The sequence below is a fragment of the Anolis carolinensis genome, chromosome 1 (assembly GCF_035594765.1).
Source record: "Anolis carolinensis isolate JA03-04 chromosome 1, rAnoCar3.1.pri, whole genome shotgun sequence".
Taxonomy (NCBI): domain Eukaryota; kingdom Metazoa; phylum Chordata; class Lepidosauria; order Squamata; family Dactyloidae; genus Anolis; species Anolis carolinensis.
The window spans coordinates 339534334-339559022 of NC_085841.1; the positions used below are offsets into that span (position 1 = coordinate 339534334).

The 24689-nt window shown below is 39.6% G+C and overlaps 1 protein-coding gene across 8 annotated transcripts in view; it reads right to left on the reverse strand.

The window, feature by feature from the left end:
- foxn3 (forkhead box N3) overlaps positions 1 to 24689 on the reverse strand; it is a 255664-nt gene that overhangs the window by 90446 nt on the left and 140529 nt on the right. The window lies entirely within an intron of this gene.

Here is a 24689-nt window from a genome sequence, read left to right on the forward strand (position 1 = left end):
ATCAGTTTTTTCATGTCAAGAGCACAACATTTTGCTTTGGAACAGCAGGGCTTTCCTCTTCATTATAAGGAATAATTTAACAATCACGAGAAAGTCGTCAACCTACAAACATTTAAGGAGTTAAAAAATAAAAAATATTTCTCCCACACATATTTTTAAAATTAAACTCATAGTACAACAAGGATACATTAAAAGCATGCTTTGAAAATCCAAATCGTTTACTCTCATACACTTTAAACCAGATCTATGTTCCTCAATGTAGCAGCCGAGGATGTAGCAGTGGTCCTGAGCCAGATGCTATTTTATTGCATTTACTTTTAAAACAGTAAAGATGAGGGATTTCATGGGATGTTTCCTTGAATATGGGCTATACAAGCGGTGGAGCCAATTCTAGAGGTTTGCACATGCATGGGGAAAAATCAATACATGGTTCCAATTTCCATAAAAATTGACTGTAAGTTACAGATAGGGTTTCACTCCTTCTTAAGGATCAAATTCCCAGCCTGGGGATAATTCTGCATCAGTCTTCGTTAATGGAGGCCCAAATAATTTCCAGGCACTGATTGCCTCTAGGATGACTATTGCAATGTAATCTATATGGGGTTGTCCTTATGGTGGCCTAGGAACTGCAGCTGGTGCAGCTAAGCTTCTGAATGAAGCCTACCTGCTGGTTGTCCATAAAACCTCTACTGAAAAAACTGAACTGGGTATACATTTCTGTGAGGTCAGGTTTAAGGTTTCATTATCATTGATAGTTTATAAGATCCTAAAAAACTTGGCACCTGAGCTGCCCTTTCCCTTACATATCCATTCAGTCTTTGTAGTCATGAGGAGAGGTCCTCCTGGTACTGCCCCACTGAATTATGGCATCCAGTGGAATGGAGTGGCACCTCTGATATGCTCCAACCTCAGTTAGGTATTCATAAACATTAACGGCATCGTAATGCCTGGTGGCGGTGCAGTGTGTAAAAGCGCTGAGCTGCTGAACTTGCAGACCGAAAGGTCCCAGGTTCAAATCCCGGAAGCGGAATGAGCGCCCGCTGTTAGCCCCAGCTCCTGCCAACCTAGCAGTTCGAAAACATGCAAATGTGAGTAGATCAATAGGTACCACTCCGGCGGGAAGGTAACTGCACTCCATGCAGTCATGCCGGCCACATGACTTTGGAGGTGTCTACGGATAATGCCGGCTCTTCGGCTTAGAAATGGAGATGAGCACCAACCTCCAGAGTCGGTCACGACTGGACTTAACATCAGGGGAAAACCTTTACCTAAGATAATCATGCCAAGAGCCTTCAGATTAGAGGAGATCTCAAAAAATTTCATGGACTTCAAGCTTTTTCTCAAGTTTACCCAAGGATGACCTTTTTTAACCAGTCTCCATTTATTGTGGCCAAACATAGAGATCACCCATAGAATTTCTGTGCTCTCTAATTTTGTCCGTGTTATGTTGTTCACATGTGATCTGGAAGGGATTCTGGAAACAGAATTGCTGTTGAGATCATAAACCGAATTGTAAATAATTTCTTTGCTTTTGATTCTTCCACTTCTGTTATTCTATTATTCTAACACCAATAAAACTAAGATAATTATCCTGTCTCCCTTAGTCCTACATGCTGCCAAGTAAACGGAGTATTCTTTCCCATAAAAACAACAGAAAAGGAAACAAAGATATTATGTGAAATACTATAAATAGTCTTAGAGAAATGTCTACTTGCTGCACCCTTTTCAAAATAAAATGGAGGGATTAAATAAACAAGCACTTCTCTTAAATATGTTATCTATCTAGCCAATCATATTATAATCATTTTTGGAAAAGAATGTGTTTTTGGGGAGGGATGGGGAAACTCATTTTTATGATTTTTTTCAAGATTTTTCTCTGCCCTTACATCTTTATATAGCTTTATGGCACACACAAATAGTGGGGGTCATATAAGAGCCAAAGATCTAGGGAGGATTCACAAAAAAGTGTTCCTAAGGAAAGCTCACGTTCTTTTGGGATGACCTTCATGTTGTGTGTTAACCAGGCCAGCTCTCAATTTCAATTTCTCTATCTCGTGCTTCTTTAAAATCAGAATTGCACAGGGCACCCTCTACTCTACTCCCTATTAGGATAATTTTTGGAGCTGCTGAAATTGTTTGATGATTTCCAAGCTCTCTTTCTCCAGGGTTCCTCCCTTTGGGCTGACATGACCCCGTTCCTTGCTTTTTCCTTTGAAATATGGGCCACACAAAACATAAGAGAAGAAGCGGCTCTTCTGAATACCTATCTATTTCCTAGCATTTTTGTCTTCACAAAAAGAATAATTCACAGAAGCTCTCATGGAATAGTGGCTGGGACTACAACACAAAGCTCAATATATGCAGCAGAGCATATACCCTCTCATGTTAAATGGTGATGTAAACTCTCCCTGTAAAAGTGAAAGCTGTAACACGATCTACTGTCCTTCTATTATCATGCAATAAAATACAACATTGAAGAATTAAGGCCATAACCCTGACAGAACTCAAGAAAGATTGGTCAGCACTTCTGTTCCATAATCTCACTCATAAATTTGTCTAATATAGTACTAGTGGAGAAGAGGCAGAACATGCAACATCCTTGAGCAGTTATTCAACAATGCATATTGTTAATATCTATGCTGCCCCCTCTCTTTCATTTAGTCACCCACAAAATTCTGATCAGTAATTGTGGCTGGATCTAGAAAGCATCATTAGTTTCCCACACCATCTAGGGCCCTTGCAGACAGGCTCCATATCCCAGGATCTGATCCCAGGTTTTCTGTTTATCCCAGATTATCTGGCAATGCAGATTCATATAATCCAATTTAAAGCAGAAAACCTGGGATCAGATCCTGGACTATAGGGCCTGTCTGGAAGGGCCCCTAAAGGTGATTAAGACCATTAAAGCCCATAACTGCTGGCAGTCACAGGAGTGGTTCCTTCAAATATCATCACCACATAAACCCAACAAGATCAATTCAAATGTCCCATCATAGGTACTTTGCTGAGCTCTCACCCCAAACCTGAAACTGACACTGGTGATGTACCTGAGGATACAATGAATGATCAATATTCTATTCTATACACATCATCTCAATAATCCTTGCAATAACAATACAGAATAGAAGAATGCATTTTAATTATTTATTTTCCAGATTAGGATACAGTATGAAGCAATGGACACATTTGCTACAAGATTGAGCTTCCAATGCAATCCCTCTTTGTTCACAATGCACTCTCTAAGCCCCCTCAGAGAGAAAGGTGGGGTATAAATAAATTAATAAAACAACAACAACAACAAATGGTGGGCAACTCTGGCAGACTCAGGGCTCAATTTTCTGCCTATGAGACTTCCTGGGAGCTTCATGGGCTACCTAAAATGCTGAACTGTGAGAGGCTGAAATGGATCAAAGGTCCATTTCAGGTTTTGATTCTAAACACTGCAGCGTGATGAGTCATGTTTGAAAAATGAATGGCCCACTGAAGGATTTTTACACTACAATTTTGTGCTGGAATTAAGGTGGTCTAAGGAAGCAGCCCTAAAGCCAGACTTTCTCCACACATGTGTTATCTGAATTAACAAAATTAACAAAATACTTGCTAATGTAGACACTTAATTACCAAACTTGTTTCTATATACACCTGTCTAGAATGAAGACAATAGATCACCACTTCAGGCTGATTAGTACAAGGCACATCACTGAAATGAAAGCATTAATGTTTCTGTAGGCATAAACAGACAAAATAATACAGTATTACATAAAGTCAAGACAAAGTAATCCAGGTCAATTTATTTCCTGTACCAGAAGTGCAGAAGCACTCTGGCTATAAATGAGTAGAACAGACATAATGTACATCACATTACTTACAGGAACCCAAAGTATCAAGGAGTCTGACATCCTTCATTCACTGTAAATATCAAAGATCTTACATCTTTCGCAAAGAAAGGACTTTAATTCTAGATGAGGATGTCAGAGGTCACAGCAATGATCACCAGGCGAGATGAAAATATAATGTTCCACATGGACAGAGAGCTTAAACTATCACACACATAACTTAATGACACGTTTCACTAAAAATGATAAGTTTGAGCTCAAAGCCATATAACAAAGCTCTCCTTCTCCTGATTTCTATCCTCACAATAATCCTGTGAGGTGGGACAGATAAGAGAAAAGGACAAGTCTAAATTCATCCAGAAAGTGTACAGCTGAGAGGAGACTTGAACCTTGACCTCTCATGTCCAAAAAGAAAGCACTCAAAACACCATGCTGTTAAAAATATGTGCATATATTTTGGGTTTCCATCATTGGAAGAAAACCATAATTAAAAAATTATCTTCAGCCCCCTTCAAATTATAAATGAACAAATGATCTTGACTCAACTGAAGAACAGTATGTCCTCCACTTGCACAGGGGTTATGGGGGGAAGAACCCCCACAAAAGTGGAAAAGCCACAGATATACTGAGTGTCAATGACACAATTTGCAGCTATGAGATCTTTTAACACTTGAGGATCTCAGGTTGGCAGAATACTATCCATATTAAATCAAGTATCAAAAGACATCTGAGCCAATAGACAAAGGTAGCCCTAGCCAGCTATTTTCCCAGCTTCGCTAACATAAAGAAAGAAATCAGAAAGTTCAACCAGGCAAGGTTTATGATCTGCCACATTCCTGGTTTGCTTTGTATTAGACAAAATAAACAACAGCTAAGGAAATAAATGGAAGAGCTATCAGCACCTTTTCACTGAATAATAATCCATCTGTAATCACTTTGCAAAACATTTAGATTGATGATATGGGCCAACTTCAATATGCCCACTATTGCACAGCTTACAATTATAGTTACATAACATGCACACACCTTTGAGGTAGGACACATCTCCAACAAAAAGTATACCTTTCTACATACCTTTTCCCTTCAGTTCCTGGGGCTCAGCTTTATATTGACTTTGGATGAAATCACTGGGAGGGCACATGATAAGACTTGAGGTTAAGGGGCTGCATTGGCTCCCCAGAGGAACTTTGAGAGCTGCTCCCAAAAAACTGTGTTTTTTTGTTTTTTGTTTTTTGTCTGTCCCTGATTTCAACATATGGATGGCTTTCTTTAGGCTATTTTAGGCCCAAGAGAAACTTTTCTTTTATTCATCTACCAGTTATTGCCTGTTGAAAAAGTTGCCTTTCTTGGGCCTAAAATGGTCAGGAAAGAAATACGGCATTATGGTCACTGGGGAAATTTCCAAACAATTGCAGGGGTCCTGGTGTGTTCATTCCTCCCTCTGAGACTTGTCAGATTCCTTAATATATTTGCTTTTAGGGGGAAACACTTTTAAAAGGACAAACTTAGCAATGGTACATCGGTCCAGGTGCCTTGCATGCCTGCAGGCTGCTTTGTCAACTTATTCTTAAGAAGTCATATTCCAGATAGTAAAGTCTTAGTTGGCTAACTGTACATTCATTTGATGTCTTAAAAAAAGAAATTGACTACCTCGGCAACTATCTCTTGTTCAACCTACTGAATAGGAAACCAGAGCTGATTTTCATTTAATTTGAAGGCTGGCTTCATCCAGGAAGTGGGCAACTTGGCCAACATGCTGACTTCTCTCTTTTTATATGAGCTTAAAGGAAACTGGAAATGAAAGATTCACCTCAAAAATATCTGGTTGTATTTTTAATGTTTAGGTTAAGAATATTAATGGGCAGTAGTAATCCTTCCTCTACAACAGTGGTTCTCAACCTGTGAATCCCCAGATGTTTTGACCTTCAACTCCCAAAAATCCTAACAGCTGGTAAACTGGCTGGGATTTCTCGGAATTGTAGGCCAAAACACCTGGTGAACCACTGGTTGAGAACCACTGCTCTACAATGTCCACAAAGGGCACCCTGCAACTTATCCCATCTGGCATGGTCAAAGTTGTAAATATGTTTCTGTAATGGGCAGGACTACCACCAAATGCAGTTGTACCAATACAACTTCTGTGCTCAAGAGTGCATGAACATGAAATACTGCATTCTTCATTAGAGCCAATCAAGCAGGCACGTTCCTGTTCCAAATACATATTTGTCTGTTGAAATGCACATTAATTAATAATAATAGGATATACATAACATTCAAACACTCCTGCCCTTCAAATACTACTTGGAAAATGCAACAATACATTTGGGTATCAGTTGATAGATGGCAAATAGAATAAAAACTGAATTCAAAGCTTGCATCTAGTTCATGCCAAGTTGACAATGCCTCCCTTCCTTAGCAGCCAATCAGTGAAACCACTGTCCCCTCAAACATCTGTTCCTGAATACCAAGTGCTGGGGGACACTAACAAAATGGGGCTAGTGCATTCATGGTCTATTTGTGGGCTTTCCATATGCATTAGGATGACTACCACGGGAACAGAATGCTGCATTCATTTCATCCAGCACAGCATCTCCTTTATTTTTATGATACAGTTCTTTCTTATGAATTAATTTTGCTGATGTTTCTCCCCAGTACTACATGATAGACCAGGGGTCCTCAAACTTTTAAAGCAGAGGGCCAATCCACAATCCTTCAGACTGCTGAGGAGCCAAATTATTCTATGCCCACTGCACATATCTTATTTGTAGTGCAAAACAACAATAATAATGAAAGAACAATACAATATTTAAAAATGAAAATAATTTTAACCAACATAAACCTATCAGGATTTCAATAGGAAGTGTGGGCCTGCTTCTGGCCAATGAGATAGTCAGGTTAATTAGGGTTGTTGTTGTTGTTGTTGTTGTTGTGTGTCTTCAAATCATTTCAGACTTTGGGCAAGCCTAAGTCCAAAATTATTTATTTATTCATTTACTACATTTATTTACAACATTTATATCCCACCCTTCTCACCCCAAAGGGAACTCAGAGCAGCTGTATGTACATACAGTATATTATATTATTAGCATAGCACAATATTAGCATTATACTATATTGAACTATAGCACTATACTGTAATATTATATGTAATATATAACATATAATTAATATTATTATATGGTATTATTGTTAGCATTATATTGTATAAAATGATAATATTTTTATCAATATTATATGTTTATACAATATATTATATTATTAAAACTGATATAAAAATATTATATTATAAATGAGGGTGGGGGCCAGGTAAATTACCTTGGAGGGCCGCATCCGGCCCCCGGGCCTTAGTTTGGGGACCCCTGTGCCACTGCCACAATGCCATCTCTCCCGCTGTCTCTCTTTTCCTTCATATATCTCCTCAAAAACCAACTTCGCACCAAAAACAACTTCTCATCTCCATAAAAAGAATCCCAACTGAACTAAACATGGATTTGGAGGGGGCGGGTACCTTCCCTTCTATCTTTTTAACTTATCTTCTATTTACCTTCACCTCTATCCTTAGTCCTTAGGCTGTAAACCAGGCATGGGCAAACTTTGGCCCTCTAGGTGTTTTGGACTTCAACTCCCACAATTCCTAAGAGCAGATAGGGTGTTACAAATTGTGGGAGTTGAAGTCCAAAATACCTGGAGAGCCAAAGTTTGCCCATGCCTGCTGTAAACACTTCAGAGAAGGATCCCTGCCCACCTGTTGTTCTATTAGGTGCCACTCCATTAATTATCCCATAGCAAAATCAACTAGTAGAGAACATTACTGGAACAAACGGCATGGCTTCCACAAAGAGAAACACAGAGTCCATGGGAAAAGAAAGGAAACCAGAAGAGTTAAATTGTGGAGTACTTAGAACAAGAATTCAGAGTGACTTCCAACAATATTTATAATCAAAAATGTCAAGTAAACAAAACAAAGCAAACATAAAAATGGTGTGTTGATTGTGGTGATCCTCACCCACAGGAAAGCAAGATGCATACATAGCCTGCCCCAAACAGGAGAGATGTGTTTTTCTAAGGAAGGCAGGAACCTCTGGACTTGTGAGGGAGCCACTGGAATCATACAGGGCAGGAAGAGATGGAGAAGTACCAACAAAATGAGGAGCGTAATGGAGTGCTTATTCCCTGCAAACTTCTATATCTAATAGCCTGGATAACCAGGGTGACAGCTCCCCTAGGGTGAAAATGCTGCTGTTGAATGCCAGCCCATAAATGGAAAAACCACTGCCATACAAGACTTTATCCTGGATGAGCATGCTGACTTGGTTTGTATCACAGAGACCTGGCTGGATGAAACTGGGTGGGGGGGATTAATCTCTCTCAGTTCTGCCCATCAGGATTATCTGTGCAATAGCAGGTGAGGCCTGGGAGTTGGGGAGGTGGAGTTGCAGTTGCAGTGCTCTATCGTGATTCCATCCCCCTGACCAAGTCCCCCATTACACAGTCAACAGCTTTGGAGTGTATTTACCTAAAGGTGAGTGACAGAGAGAATAGGGATTCTGTTGGTGTACTGCCCACACTGCTGCTCAACAGTCTCCCTTCCTGAGCTAGCTGGGGTGGTCTCGGTGTTGGCGTTGGGAGTCTCAATAGCTAACTGTTCTAGGAGACTTCAACATCCATGGTGAGACTGGCTCAGGACTTCATGGCCTCCATGAAAACCATGAGTCTGTCCCAGGTGGTGTCTTGCCCTACCCATGCTGCAGGACACACTTTGGATCTTGTTTTCTGTGCAGGATAAGATGATCGTAATTGTGGTGAGGAGGAACTTTTCACAGTGCTGTTGTCATGGACCGATCCCTACCTGATCAGGTTTACACTTGCTGGAACTCCAAACCTCTGTAGGGATAGGGGACCAATTAAGATGGTCCGCCCCAGGAGGCTTATGGATCAGAATGGTTTCCTGATGGCTCTTGAGGATTTTCCTGTCACCTTGGCAGGTGATTATGTCAAAGCTCTGGCTGACCTCTGGAATGGGGAAATGGCCAAGGTGGTGGACACAATCACTCCTAAATGTTCCCTCTCATGGAGCAGAGCCAAACCAGCCCCTTGGTTTTCTAAGAAGTTAGTGCCGATGAAGCAAGTGAAACAAAGACTAGAGCGACATTGGCGGAGAACTCAAAGCGAATCTGACCGAGCGTGGGCTAAATAATAATGCATACATGAAATTATGTAGTCATTACAAATAGTTTACACCCACTGTGATAAGTCTAAGGGTGGTGGTGTTTGTTGTGTATCTACAAATCATTTCTGACTTATAGCAACCCTAAGGCAAACCTATAATGGGTTTTTCTTGGCAAGAGTTGTTCAAAGGTTTGCCTTTCCCTTCCCAAGAGAATGGGATTTGCCAAGTAGGTTTCCATGGCCAAGCTAGGTTTCAAACCTTGTTCTCCAGGGTCATAGTCCAATGCTCAAACCACTATACCATGCTGGACAAAACAAATGACCCATGATGGAAAGGAAGAAATCAGAAGACATTACAAAGTCACAGAGAGGTTTAAAAAACCTGTACCTGGATGAACAAGTTCTTTTAAAGATATATATTTACATATTTATCGATCTATATCTTCAAAAAAGAACCTGCTAATCTGAGCACATTTTAGAACTCTTTAGAACACACGAATACATATTTTCAAAAACCATATGATTATTATTCCTTTCAATATAATTTTTAAAGATTTTTTAAAATAAAACTTCACTTCTGATGTTTCTTAGCCTGCCTGATTCAAACAAGCAGACATAATCCACATTCAAAAGAAACAATCATCGTCTCAACTGTGAAGGATGTACATATATAAAATGTGATTCATATCATTTAAAAATACTCAGGTGTGAGGGTCTGATGCATGCCCACGTATCACTTCCATGTTATTTTAAGCAGCACATGTGCTGCCTATGTTAAAATAAAAGCTATTCTGCAGGCAGGATAACTCTGCCAAAATGCTAATGCAATTTTTAAAAAGGCACTCTCACCACACCTCCTTCGCCAATGATTCTGGAGAAATATTGTGATAAGCTGTTCAACATGAACACTCATGTTCTAGCTGGTGACTCAGAGCTCTGATTTTGTCAGAGAGGCAATACATTATGACAGCCACAATTGTCAGAGAAGGCTTAGAAATGGGAGTTTTTGGCAAAATCACTTCTGTAGTGTAGAGTCAGAGACAAAATGACAATACAGAAGGAATTAAAGACGGAGAAGCACCTACTTAAAGAAAAGCTGGAGCAAAGTGAAGTCCTGTCTTGATCTGTGTTTAGACAGCATGGGACTGGGGAAGGGCTGACTTTCCCACTTAGAGTAGAAGAGATGGCTGACACTTTAAGAAGCCTTGCCTATGAAGCATATGGGAGGAGCAAGACCCAACCTTAAAGATTGTTTTCCTAAGCCAGTGGTTCTCAACTTGGGATCCACAGATGTTTTTGGCCTACAACTCCCAGAAATCCCAGCCAGTTTACCAGTTTAAGGTGTAAGAAAAAAGGAAAGCAGAAAAGGATGCATGGGGCAGGAGGGGAGTGGGACCAAGCAGATATAGCTAGCTTCTCATAGAAGAGTTGGAAGAGACCACAAAGGCCATCCAGTCCAACCCCCTGCCATGCAGGAATACATCATCAAATCATGCCCTACATTCAGCCTCTGCTTAAAAACCACTATACTATGCTGGCTCAGTTTAAGAGTACTTGTAGACAAAACAAATGACCCATGATGAGTTGATGACTCTACCATCCTCCAAGGCAGCATATTCCGCTGCCAAACAGCTCTATTTAATTCTTCTTAATGTTTAAATAGAACCTTCTTTCCTGCAATTTGAATCCGTTGCTCCATGTCCTAGTCTTCAGAGCAGCAGAAAACAAGCTTGCCCCTCCTCAATGTGACATCCTTTTGAATATTTAAGCATGTCCTTTCTCAGACTTCTTTTCTCCAGGCTAAATATTCAAGCTTCCTCAGCTGCTCCTCATAGGGTTTGGTTTCTAGACTTTTGACCATTTTGGTCACACTTCTCTGGACACCTTCCAACTTGTCAAAATCTTCCTTGAATTGTGGTGACCAGAACTGGATACAGTCTTCCAGGTGAGGTCTGAAGAAAGCGTAATAGGGAGGTTCTGCTATTGGTTTTAGAACAATTTTTGGGACAAATTTGGAGTTTTTGAAAAAATAAAGTCGCATTTTATCCTTGTAAATGTGTTTTAAGATTATTTGGAAGAGGTGCTACCTGCTGCTAATCTTTGGAGACAGGACAGTCTATATAAATCTAAGAAGATAAATATGCAGTCTATTTGGAGGACAGCCCGAAGGACTTCTGAGATAGAGGCTGGAATTTTGTTGCTAGGCTGGCATTAGGCACTTTTTTCCAGGGTCATATAGTGGTGGCAGAGAAAATGTGCCAATTCAACACAGCCTCTTCCTCGCAGGTCTTGCTTCCTTCACAGATGCTGCAATAAGGTTCTTTTTTCTTTTTTCATCAATGTAATTTATACTGGTGTGGCAATACAACAGGTTTCCAGCCAAAAATAGCCAATACGCTGTTTTTCCTGCTTCTTGGTGATGGTGCAGGCACTACCTGCGTTCCATGCTGACCAAGTAAATCAAACTAGTGCAAATCAGGACTCACTGCCGGTATGCAAAACATGGTTTACTTACTGTCATTCCACTTCAATTTGCTATGGGGTGGCAAAACAGTTCAGAATGCACCTATCTGAAATTAACATCCTTTAAACAGATAAGACATATTATTTTGGCACACAGAATGCTTATCTAAACATGTTATTCAGCAGTGGAGGGGGGATAGGAAAAGGAACTTTTGGGGGGGAAAGAGGAGAAGAGGGAACTAGTTGAAAAGAAAAGTTGTAAAGTAACAAACACACATGAACTCAGTGAGCAACTGGGTATCTTACAACACTGGAGTAAGAGACTAAGCTGATATTTAGAGAACAGAGGTCTCTTGTACATAAGTCTCCATTTATTTAAGCCATTGTGTCATTCTGTATAGGACCTAACTTTAGTTATTATGCTCAGACACATGCACTCAGACAAGTATAGTAGAGTCTCACTTATCCAAGCTAAACGGGCCGACAGAAGCTTGGATAAGTGAATATCTTGGATAATAAGGAGGGATTAAGGAAAAGCCCATTAAACATCAAATTAGGTTATGATTTTACAAATTAAGCACCAAAACTTCATTTTATACAACAAATTTGACAGAAAAAGTAGTTCAATACACATTAATGTTATGTTGTAATTACTGTATTTACAAATTTAGCACCAGAATATCACGATATATTGAAAACATTGACTACAAAAATGGCTTGGATTATCCAGAGGCTTGGATAAGCGAGGCTTGGATAAGTGAGACTCTACTGTAATCACAAACAACATTAAAGGCTTTCCTTTCTAAAGAAAAGGTCCTGATTAATTTAATTGTTCTATTCGCAGAACTGCTCTTAATTCCATATAGGATACAGGAACAAGCAGAGTGAAATTTTAAATATTTATCATTTATTCCAACTAATGCACATTATGGGCTATGGGTAAACACAGCTTTTCCTGGCCATACTCTTGTTTTATTCCTCTAATGGAATGGAAACAGCAAAACTTAACAGATGGTTCCTGCAGTTTTGGAATTTGCCACTTTAAGGCAGCAAGAAGTACAATCACTATGGTACAAATGTCAACACACCTTTTTGTGAGTTAAAGGGGTGGAGTAGGAGGCTTAGGTCATCCAAGAAATGACAAAAGTAAATACTATATTGGCAGCATTCAATTACAACAAGTATTTATTTGGCTTAGAGGGGAGGAAAGCCATCTGTATAGAACAGCCAACCACTTTTCAAGAAAGTTAAGCTCCACCCCTCTTAACCCAAGAGTTCTTCGAATTCCCAGCACAGCTTCAAAGTTACATTATATGTACCAGGAAGTTTCATTACAACACTGAACAAATCTAACAAATTAACCACTTCTATCTGGATTCTGATGGCACATCCTACAGAAATATTTAAAACATGTATGTCTCACAAGGCTCTTTCTAAAATGTATCCAGGAAAGATTGTTTTCTTTCACCAGCTTCCATTTTTTAATTCAGATTTGCATGCCTTTTTAAACATACTGGCAGTAGACTGTGATGCATGTTTATTATATTTATCCAAGGCTGAGTCTGATAAAAAGCATGAAGCTAGAGAGGAATGGGCAGAGACAAAAGATCATGGATATAGGAGGTATAACTGGCAGACTATCCCTCTTGTACATATTGTGCACAATGCTGGAAGCGAGCTACACCCCAACATAGTTCAGTCAAACAATAAATGGGTCAGAAAGCTGGCCTCTTGGAACTCTGTCATCCATTCATGGGCTTCAGTCAGCTCTGGGTCTGTGGCAGTGGCACCACCAGTAGCGGCAGCCAGGAACAAGCATCTGTGCTTGCAGGGCATAAGCTTCATTTAGTTTTCCTATGCACAATGTGATACATGCTGGTGTGACCTAGAAACTGAAAATCACTGACTCAGAAGAATGTTATCAAACATTAAGTATTTGTTCAAGAAGAAAACAAAATGGTATGCCAGCAATTCATGATGTAGCTGGAGTCGTTTTAAAAAATATATAAAATGCTACATTTGGGCATTATCTTGGAACATGAAGCATCTCATATGTTGGCAGAGGTCCTGACATAACAAGGCAGTAAGAATCCTTTCTCTTCTCGTAAAACTCTTTCTGAAAGCTGGCAGATCCTATGGCACTTGATGAGACTAAGGATCAAAGGAAATCTTGATGACATTTTAACATGAGATCATGCAATTCAAACCTCTTCAGCATGAATGTACTTTGCAGCTGGGTTTACACTACAACTCCAAAAACAATGGATTCAGAAAAATGCCTTCTTTCAAAAAATGTCTGAATCCCACTTGGAACGATCTACTTACTGAACATACAAGTATCTTGTTTTTGTTTTGTTTTTGTGTTTGTGTGTCAGGAGCGACTTGAGAAACTGCAGGTAACTTCTGGTGTGAGAGAATTGGCCATCTGCAAGGATATTGCCCAGGGGATGTTATGTTTTGTCATCCTTGACTTGAAGGTTGGGGTTGCTGGCCTGAAGGTTGCCAGTTCGAATATGTGGAGAGCACACATGAGCTCCCTCTGTCAGCTTCATATCCCCATGTGGGGACATGAGAGAAGCCTCTTCATGTCAACTGTGTATGAGTTATTAGAGCCCTCTTGCTGAAGAGGAAATATGCATATTTACATTCACAGAGGTGGGGAGCAGAGTGGCCATGTGGCTGAAAATAATGCAAAGAACTGAAGATTACTGATCACCCTTTAGACCAGTAGTTCTCAAACAGTGAGTCCCTGGGTGTTTTGGCCTACAACCCCCAGACATCCCAGCCAGTTTACCAGCTGTTAGGATTTCTGGGAGTTGAAGGCCAAAACATCTGGGGACCTCACGTTGAGGACCACTGCCTTAGACCAAGGTGAGTTTGTCATAAAAATGTGGTTCTGGCAATTTCACCATAATATGTGTGATATGTGTGGCATTCACAGCATCACTGTGGACTAGGAAAATGCAGGGGAAAACAGAATTATTTTTATCAATATAGACAAGCCCTAATTGTATTATTCACTCGTATGCTTACCCATACCTAGATCATTTGGAAATTTGTAACAAACCCCCTGTAATTCTAGCTAGAAGTAGGATTAGAGGGAGTTTCTTAAACAGAAATGCCAGAAAGAATTGCTAATGTAAAATCTAGTAGCAAGCCATTCTATATTACAGCATTATAATTTTAAAATTAAAGATGGAATATTTATGTATTGCCATCGCTTTAGTAAAATTTGTTAACAAGATAAAAGAATTTACTATTCCTTCTGACAGCTGCTGGCAGTTAATATCACAATTAGGAGTTACCTAGCAACAGCCAGCAGTGTTCTTTGCAAGTCAAGGAAAAGAAGAAAAATGGAAAAGTAACTGAACTAATTAAAATGTATTTCAATATTTTAAAGTATTGATGCCAAGTCATAGAGGGAAAAATCTACCCAGAGTTAAGCGCTTCTACAAACTCTAATAATGGGATAGGTGTAAGCACATGCTAGATGGCAACAGTCTTTAGAAGTATTTGAACTCAGGCAGGATTGCTGTTTTAGAGCAATGTGCTCTAGGTCAGTTTCTTGCTATTTCTAGAATCCTTGTCAACAAAAATATAAACATTAGAAAGTAATGTTTATTCTATTTATACACTTTCTTAATGCATGTGGTTCTATTAATCACATTTAACCTTCCGTTTCACTTTTCCCATTTTGTCACATCTCTGTTCCTCCCTGACCCACAACCTAGAAGCAATTAGAGTGATGCCTATTCTGATTTCTGTGAAATCCCAACCGCCTTTTCAGTGAACAAGAACTATTATGCTGGTAAACTCAGAGCTCATGTTCCACATGTGAGCCTTGGTTTTGGGAAAGGGTGGGGTATAAATAAAGTTTAAGATAAAAACAAAGATGATAACGATGTTGATGTTCATTTTATAGGTCATCAAGAAATCAGATGGAGATGTTTCAAGACCTGGTGCCTGTACAGCAGACATGGACAAACAGCCAGTAGGCTGTTAGGAATTGTGGGAGTTGAATTCCAAAACACCTGGAGGGTCAAAGTTTGCCCATGCCTCCTTTAGAGACACCCACAGGATTATCTCAAGAAAAGAATTCGAGTTTTCTTTCCCCTCAACGTATATTTGTGTAGATGAAAAAATAGAAGAACACTCCCTCCTTCCACTCTTGATCCCAATGTCTCCTTCTTCGTAATCTCTCCATTTCCTGCTTTCAATATGTCCTTTCCCATGTCCTCAGACTTCAACACCTGCCTCTCAAAAATTATATAATTTTCACAGATTTCTTCCTTTCACCAACCAGTTCCGGGAAAAAAAGACAACATCAAACAGCAATGTCAGAGATAATGCCAGAAGCAGAGCACTTATACTTTTAACTGAAAACAAGGGAGGCAGACCTAAGGGACAATGTCTCCTTAGAAAGCTCTAGGCAATTACTGGAAGAAAATTCCAAGTTACTATGACTATGAAACAAACCCTGCAAGTTAACTAATCTTCTTCCTGGCTTATACAGCTATGACCCCAGCTCTCCTCCTCACACTTTCCTCAAGTGTAGTACTGGAAGACTATACAAGATTTTGATCATGGACTGTGAACTCCTTCAGTTGTTGGTAAATATTCTTGCATTGACATCCCCCTCAAGACCCAACCAGGAAGACCACAACCCAGATCTGAGTTTCCTGTTGTCCTTGAAATATGTCAATATCACTGTAGCTCCTGTCACAGTTGTTGTTGAAATCTAATGTCAGAGGTGGCTGCTATCTTGGGCCAGAGTCTTTCTAATTATACTACAAAAATTACCAATTACAAGTATAAAAAAGCAAAAAATCTACTAAAGCAAATGGGAACAGCCCAAACCAGGACATCACTAAGCACAGTATTTACCACAATGCAGAAGCTAAGAGCCCTTCTTCGCTACTATATAATCCAGAATATCATGGCCAATATCTGAGTCTACGCTGCCATATAATCCAATTCAAACCAGATAATCTGGATTTTATACACCTGTGTAGAAGGGGCCTAAGATGATATTTCTAGGCTTACCACACTAGAAGGAAAACAATGCCCCATTTTTAGATATGTCTTTACATCCCTTCTTTTCCCCAACCCACACATAACCAACCTCTAGGACAGTGCTTTCCAAACATTTCATGTTGATGACACACTTTTTAGACATGTATCATGTCGCAACAAAGTAATTTAGTTTTACTAGCAAACTCAAAGTTGAACCAATCCCTTATAAGAGATATGGACAGATACATATTGTTATCACAAAATGTATGGAGACATTTCTCACGAAAACCTTTCACTTATATTTTAAAAAAATTTGATTTATTGGTTATTTCACATAGACTCAGAGGTATCTCATTACGTTTGTGTAACACATGCAACATACGAATGCATCACAACACACAGCTTGGGAAGCTTCTGCTCTAGAACAACATGTTCTAAATGATGATCATGTATAGATGCATTGGACTACAAATCCATTTTTCTCCAGCCACTCTAGCTATGCCCGGTGTAGTCAAAACATTTCTGGTCTGCCCTTGGCTGGAGACAACTGTTCTGCAGAATCCTGCATTTTCAAATAAAGGCAACATTTAGTCTAAAACTAATCAAACTACACTTACAAGTTATGAGAGCCTCAGTGACTATATCCAGCAAAGGCAGTGAAAGAACTGTCTGGTTCTTTTGCAAAATTCTGACCTTTGTCTTTTTTCTGAAGAGGTTTTTCAGAAAAAGTGAACAGGCTAAAACATATTGCAGACATTCTTGGCTTACTCAACTATCTATTGTCGTTTGTGAAAAATACAATTTCTGAATCAAGCAACCTTGTTCAAAACAGCATTTGACCTAAGGTGGCCAATCTTCTCACGCTTGCTTCCTGAAGTAAGGTTAAAATTCATCAGAAAGCATTTCCCTCTCCACCTTGCCTGGTTTTACATTCAGCATACAACAGCAGTATTTGTAGGGACATTCAGCCAAGGGAAAATTGCAGTGCCAGAAGTGCTTAATAAAGACACAGGTTAACGACAGCATATTCAACAAAAGTTTTTTTTTCTTCAGAAAAAGAAACACGAAACTGTAATCCCTGCTACGTACACAATAACTGGCTGAGAACAACCAGCATGTTTGTGACAGCAGCTGGATACAGATGGGATAAGATACATTCAATGACTAGAGAAAATGTCCAAAGGGGGGGGGGGGGGATTATGTCAAAGAAGAATAAAACTTGGAAATGGTTGGCAAAGGGAAACAGATACTTTCTTGGACTACAGTTCCCACAATATCCAGTCAGCACAACCCATACTGGTTTTGTTGAAATACTTTGTAACAAAAAGTCTTTTTAGGAATGGTATGCCCTTTTAACTAACAGGGAAGGTAGAACCGGACTAAGTAATTGTAAATACTTGTAATTGTGGAGTTGATTGCACAGTTCAAATGCCAAAAATAGGAAACTGGGAACTTCTCTGTGTACAGGCTCCTTGAGTCATCTAGAACCCAGTGGTATCAGGGTTCAAAATCAGGCAAGGAACCAAAATGAAGACAGCAAGTTCACCCGAAGCACAGAGAACTGTGGGACAGGTAACTGGGACGCAACAGAAAAGACAAAGACCAGCAAGTGCAACTGTTCACATGAAATGGGACTGAGTTCCTCAATCAATGATTCCAAGTACAGTTCAGGGCTCAGGAATGAGAATCATGCAATATTCCAGATATTCTTGGAATGTAATTCCCAGCATTCCCCACCTCTGACAATGCAAGCTGGAGGATGACATGATCTAACCCCTAGTTTGGTATCTCAGGTTAACATATGGCGGTGGCCACTGTGGAGTTGATTGCATAGTTGATTGCACTAGTCCCGTGGTTCCCAACCTTTTTTTGACCAGGGCCCACTTTGACTGGGGCCCACTTTGACCGGGGCCCACTCTCCAACATTAGTACCAAAAGGGTTATGAATAAGTTTTTGTTCAAAATTAGATTTGATTTGGTTATTTGGGGTGCTGATTCAGAAAACTGCATTGGACAGACCACATCAGCTCTAGTTTCTGATGCAGAACATATGCTATCCAGTAGTTGCCATCTGCTCGCCCACAGAAAACCATATTTAATAATCTAGAGCTGATGTGGTCTATCCAATGCAATGGTCAGCTCCGGGTATATGATAGCTGCACGCCCATGCTAGAACCTCCAAACAAGCTCAAATAAATAAAGAAGGAGGTTTGCGGACCAGATTTTTGTTCTCGCGGCCCATTGCTGGACCATGGCCCACAGGTTGGGAAACACTGCACTAGTCCATCCAAGTGAGCTCTTTTTTAAAAATGGGTTTCCTGGTTAACAAGGTTTAGTTGGCAAAAAAGAAATTAGGGGAAATAAAAAAGATGGACAGGAAATGCAGTCCTCCATGGAGGTTCACTGGCTGGCCCTGGGTTAAATGCCCAGGTCCTCAACATTGTGGTTGAGAAAGTCTCCTTAAGCCCAGTCTATCTTCCACCCATTTCACCCAAATTCTTCCATGGAACTAGAGGGAGCCCTAATGTGGGCTAACGTTTAGAGTCCTGTTAATATACGAGGGTTGAATGAAAAGTAATACCTCCACCTTTGTTACTTGGGTTTGGATGGGAGTATTTTAATAAATCAAACACAGAAATAATCCTTAGAACGTGCTCTTTAACTACTACTTTTCCACATAATCACCAGACAATTGGAAATATTTCTGCCAACGATGAAAAAGTTTTCTGAAGCCGTCACGGAAGAAGTTGACACTCTGTTTCCACAACCAGCGTCTCACAGTACCCATCATGCACAGATCTTCTGATAGACAAGCAAAGTAATCATATGACCCACACGTTGTTGTGAAATGCTGATTATGCTTGACAGTTCTGAGTGATGCGACGATTGTCCTGAATCAACCTGTCAACCTTTTGCTTGTGAAACTCGGTAGTTGCCGTCACAGGACATCCAACTCTTTGTTTGTCACGCAAGTCAGATGTTCCCACCTCAACATCTTCAAACTTACTCGCCCAACGACGCACAGTACTCACATCCACACAATCACCATAAACTGCTTGCATTCTCTGATAAATCTCCTTTGGGGTGACACCTTCTGCTGTCAAGAATTCAATGACTGCACATTGCTTAAGTTGAACTGACCGACCGTCTGCACAGGGTTCCATACTTCACACTTTAACAACACAACCGTTCAATGCTAAGGCTTCCCGCCAAAGGGAACTAACTGTAAAGGAGAGTCTACTGAACAAGCCAGGACCTGCCACATACCAGTACTGCCATCTGTTGAGGAGTTACAAAGGTGGAGGCATTACTTTTCGTTCAACCCGTGTGTGTGTGTGTGTGTGTGTGTGTGTGTGTATAATACTGTAATTAAATCAGGTGAAGCACTAATATCGATGGGGAATTTCGATCTAGTAGCCAAAATCTAACTAGTGTATACATACAGTGAATGCTAATATGTTAGATGTAATATTTGAAAATAAATGCATTAGCATCAAAAAATATGAAGCACAAAAGATCTCTCCAAACTGGAGTAGAATAGGCAACAACACCATGAGATCCAAGCAGGAATGAGGTCTATGCTTGCAAAACTCCCCTCTTAACATACGCATAGCTGCACAAACTTACTCTATAATTACACTGATTTATTCTGAATAGTATATAACCAAGCAGAAAAGATTGTCGGAGACATAACAGAATGTTAACTGGAAATGTTAGATCAATAAGCCACAGCATTAAAAAGGCAAATATTTAACATTGGGGATTTATAAGAGGGAGGCTGCATTTCTAAAATGTTTTTGTTAATGCTATTATGTCATTCTATGCCCATGTTTGGACTATTATAGATGGTTCCAGTCATCTCATTTTAAAAATCATCATATCAAAAGAAAGAGACATGGAAAAGATCCAGAAAAGCATAGCTAAAATTCTTGGAAAAGAAAGGATAAACAAAGTTGTTATCTTTTTGTTTTGTTTTTGTTTTACTTCTGAAAACAATAAAGAATGGCAACCAGTGGGAAGAGGACATGATAGATGTTAACACAATTAAGACTGGTGTGGAAAAGATAAATTATCCTTTCTCTCTAGACACCAGAATCAGTGTTGCCCAATTAAATTGACTGACAATAGGCTGGAGTCAAACAAAAGAAGTACCTCATCATATAGCTGGCTTAATTCAATGTCATGAGATTTTGCAATGGCTTCAAGTGGAGATAGCTTTCAGAGGAGACTTGGACAAATCTATTCATGTCTATTATTTTTATTGCACATTTTCTCTCTTCCTGCAAACCCAGAATGGAATATGTGGGCTTATCTGTGTGCATGTATGTTTTCAAACTGCTTATTGATGAGGGGAGACCCAATACATTTATTTTTTCTAAGGGTTTTTTAAGGCAAGGAATACTTATAAGGGGGGGGGGGGGGAGTGTGCCAGTTCCTACCTCTGAAATAAAGCCTACAGCATCTGGTATTAAATCACTGGTGATTTCCCATCTAAGTATTAACCAGAGGTTAGCTTCTAAGATCAGATGAGATCTTAACCATTTTTTTCTTATAATAGCACTCTGAGCTACACTTGGCTAATACACAACAACGTTGACCAGGGAGCTCCATGGCAAATGATGGGTGAACGTAGATCTTATCATGTGTAATCCCTATCAACTGTCTCCAGAGATACATAGGAAAAGATAATTCTTGAGAAATAGATAATTATGGAACTTGTAGCACTTTTCAGATTGAGAGAAGGGTATTTGCAGCATGAGCTTTCGTAGATGCAGTCTACTTCATCAAATGATTCTGACGAAGTAGACTAAATTTATAAAAGTTACATACACCTTCTTCTCAATCTCAAAGGTGCCACAAAATCCCTTCATTATTTGCTGGGTACAAATATTGTGAGTTCACTAAGGCCCCTTCTACACTGCCATATAAAATCCAGGGCCTAGAAGGGGCCTAGGTTCCATTATCCTGTCCTTCTGTGTCTCTTAAAATATTGGAATTATTTCCTAGTAAAGATGGGAGCTGAGATAATGAAATTCATTTTGTGTCCTCAAGGAGGAAAGGATTCACTCTCAAATAGTAATGCAGAAATAAGGGGTGGCATGTGAGCTTTGGACATGCTATGACTTGTGTTTCTCACACTAAAGTTTAATGAACTGTTTGTACAGTGACACCTTGACCTAAGAGTTTAATTTCTTCTGTGAGTGAGCTCTTCACTCAAAACACTCTTATCTCAAAGCAAAATTTTCCATTGAAAATTGATTACAGTAGAGTCTCATTTATCCAACATTCGCTTATCCAACGTTCTGGATTATCCAACACATTTTTGTAGTCAATGTTTTCAATACATCGTGATATTTGGGTGCTAAATTCATAAATACAGTAATTACTACATAGCATTACTGCATATTGAACTACCTTTTCTGCCAAATTTGTTGTATAACATGATGTTTTGGTGCTTAATTTGTAAAATCATAACCTAATTTGATGTTTAATAGGCTTCTCCTTAATCTCTCCTTGTTATCCAAAGTATTCACTTATCCAACGTTCTGCCAGCCCGATTATGTTGGATGAGACTCTACTGTAATTTGTTCCAGCCCCCTGAACCCACAATTGTTTGTTACATGATTTTAAATAAGAAATAATGTATACGTGCACATTCATATGGTACCGCTTTTTAAAAGATCAACTTTAAATGGTAGCAGCATAAAGTTGTGGCAAGGAAGCACAAAGAGAAGAGACAGAAACATTTTCTTCATACTGTACTCATTCCATCCTCCCTCCCTCTCTTCATGAAGTCAAACATACCAGAAATAAAAACCACACAAAATCAACTAACCCAAAGTTCCTCAAAGTGGAAAAGAGAAAAGCAGACAACAATCTCCCAAAGTGGATAAGAGCACTAGACACAGAGGCTGCTCCCTTGAAGTCCTAAAGCTCTGTACTCTCATGCTAGCACTACCTCTGGTGCTAGCTCTTAACTCAAAATGCTGCTCTCATGTCAAAGTGAAACCTGGGGCAAGCAACAGCTCTTAACTCAAAATGTTCTTGGGATGTTTTTAAGTAGAAGTTCCACTGTATATGCAAATACAGCCATTAACATGTTTGTTTGTTTATTTATTTATTTATTAAAATTAAAAGATGTTGCCTTTTAAAGTACTAATCCTAGAAATATGGATGCATTCCTATGGCAGACATTCTTCCATAAAAATGATCTAAACAATCAATATAAAGGGTTAAACAAGATTTCTTGAACATTATGCTGTAGTGGAAAAACACTTCTTTCCAGCTGAATTTAGAGGTAGTTCTTTTCCTCTTCTACTATTATATCGCTTGGGTCCTCCAAACTTCCACATAGCACACTGGCAAAGCAGCTTGTGCTGTTTATATTTCACAGGCACATGCTTTGCATCATGTTACAGTGATGGTATGCAGAGCCATGATGACAGTAAATTCTGTTAAGTGCTACTGATCCACAGGTTTTCCTCTTCCAGAAGGCCTAGGGTGTGGGCGAACTACCAATGCCCTATCCTAATAATTCCAAAATTATCTTAACTGTTTATAAACTAAAACCTATTTATAATATATCATTTAAAATCACTATTGGCTGTATTTTAAAAAAAATAATAACTCTAAGGTATGTGCTCCTTAAAAAATCACAATAGCATATAACACACACAGGGAAGAGTGGCTTCCTTTGCTTAGTCGTTGAAAGTAAACACTGAAAAAGTTAAGCTTTCAGTACTGGTTCTATAGAGTTTCAAAACGACTAACACAGTTAATAAGATTGGCAGACATGTTCTGAACCAGTCACTCTTCAAAGGGATAGCCCAAGCAGAGCTCATTAACCTAGTCTAGAAGTTATTAGGGCATGAATGACGGTGGTCAACATGTTCCTTTCCAGGAATAATGCATGCAGCTGGCAAAAAGGTGAGCTGGGAGAGGGGCATGCTCCAGGACACATCTGCAACCCAACCCTCAAGTACTGTATATACACTGGATACCTGGCACTTTGTTTGAAGCAAAATATAATTAAAATTCCCTGTTTATTTTTTTCTGAACTGCAAAACTAGCAATTGTCAGGTCTGCATCAATTGCATATATTAATATACACACTAAATAACTCTGCAACAATGTTTGGACAGCGTTGGAGTGGTGCAGGGACCAAAATCGCCAGATCATAACTTGGGAGATCTAGGTTCAAGCACCCATTAAACCATGAAGTTTACTGTGTGATCATGGGCCTTCACATGAAGTTCACTGGGGGGAAATGGACCCGGCCTGTCTATCTCACAGGGTTGTTGTAAGGACAGAGCAGGAGGAAGGACAATCAGGTACACTGCCATCGAGTTCTTGCTAAACAAGGCCATATATAAATTCACAAAGCTTACTGTCTAGCACAAATTTCCTTTTTTCTCACAAGAAAGTGTGATATGGTACGACTTATATATCCACAAGGACAGGTACTCATAATTTATACACATTTGACAAAATATATCCTCTAGAAATGTTCTAGGTTTCCACCTCTATCCTGTGGTATTTCTGGGCTTAAAGTTCTTCATTTCAATAAGATTTGCTTTTATCCATGGTGTCTGGCCTGTGTCCAGGAATGGGGGCCATACTGTTTTGAGAATGCCAGAGCAGTGAAAGCTTCAAGGGCTTTCTAATGAGAGCCTGGGTTCCACAAGTCCAAAAGTTGGCTAATCTGAACATTTCAGTCTCTAAGATGTGATGGTGAGGGCATTGTTCTGTGGGCTTCAGATACTGGCATAGTTTTATCCTACTTGCACACTAGGTTTTGTATATCGCCTCTGAGAAGACAGTTTTTCAATGCCTCAAAAAGAAAAATCAATACCCTCTCCAGGGTGAAAATAATCAAGTATTTGCCAAAAGCTGACCCTTGTGTTTGGTCACCACAGAACAGCAGTAGAATTCACTTATCCTTTGTATTTTAGTAGGGGTCTTTGTGGCAAATGACTTTTTGACTTTGCCCATGATGGCTTCAACTTCCTCCCCACCTGCCCCAGTGGGCCTCACTGCCATTACTGGAGAGCCGTGGGATGGAGAAGACAGCACAAGAGGGATCACTTGAGCCATGGCAGTGTATTCTTAAAGGAAATTCAGCAAGATTAAATTTCTACTTTATTTTAATTGAAAATAGCATTTAGGGTTGTAAAAAGAAGGTCCCTAGCAGTACATCCAATCTTTCTT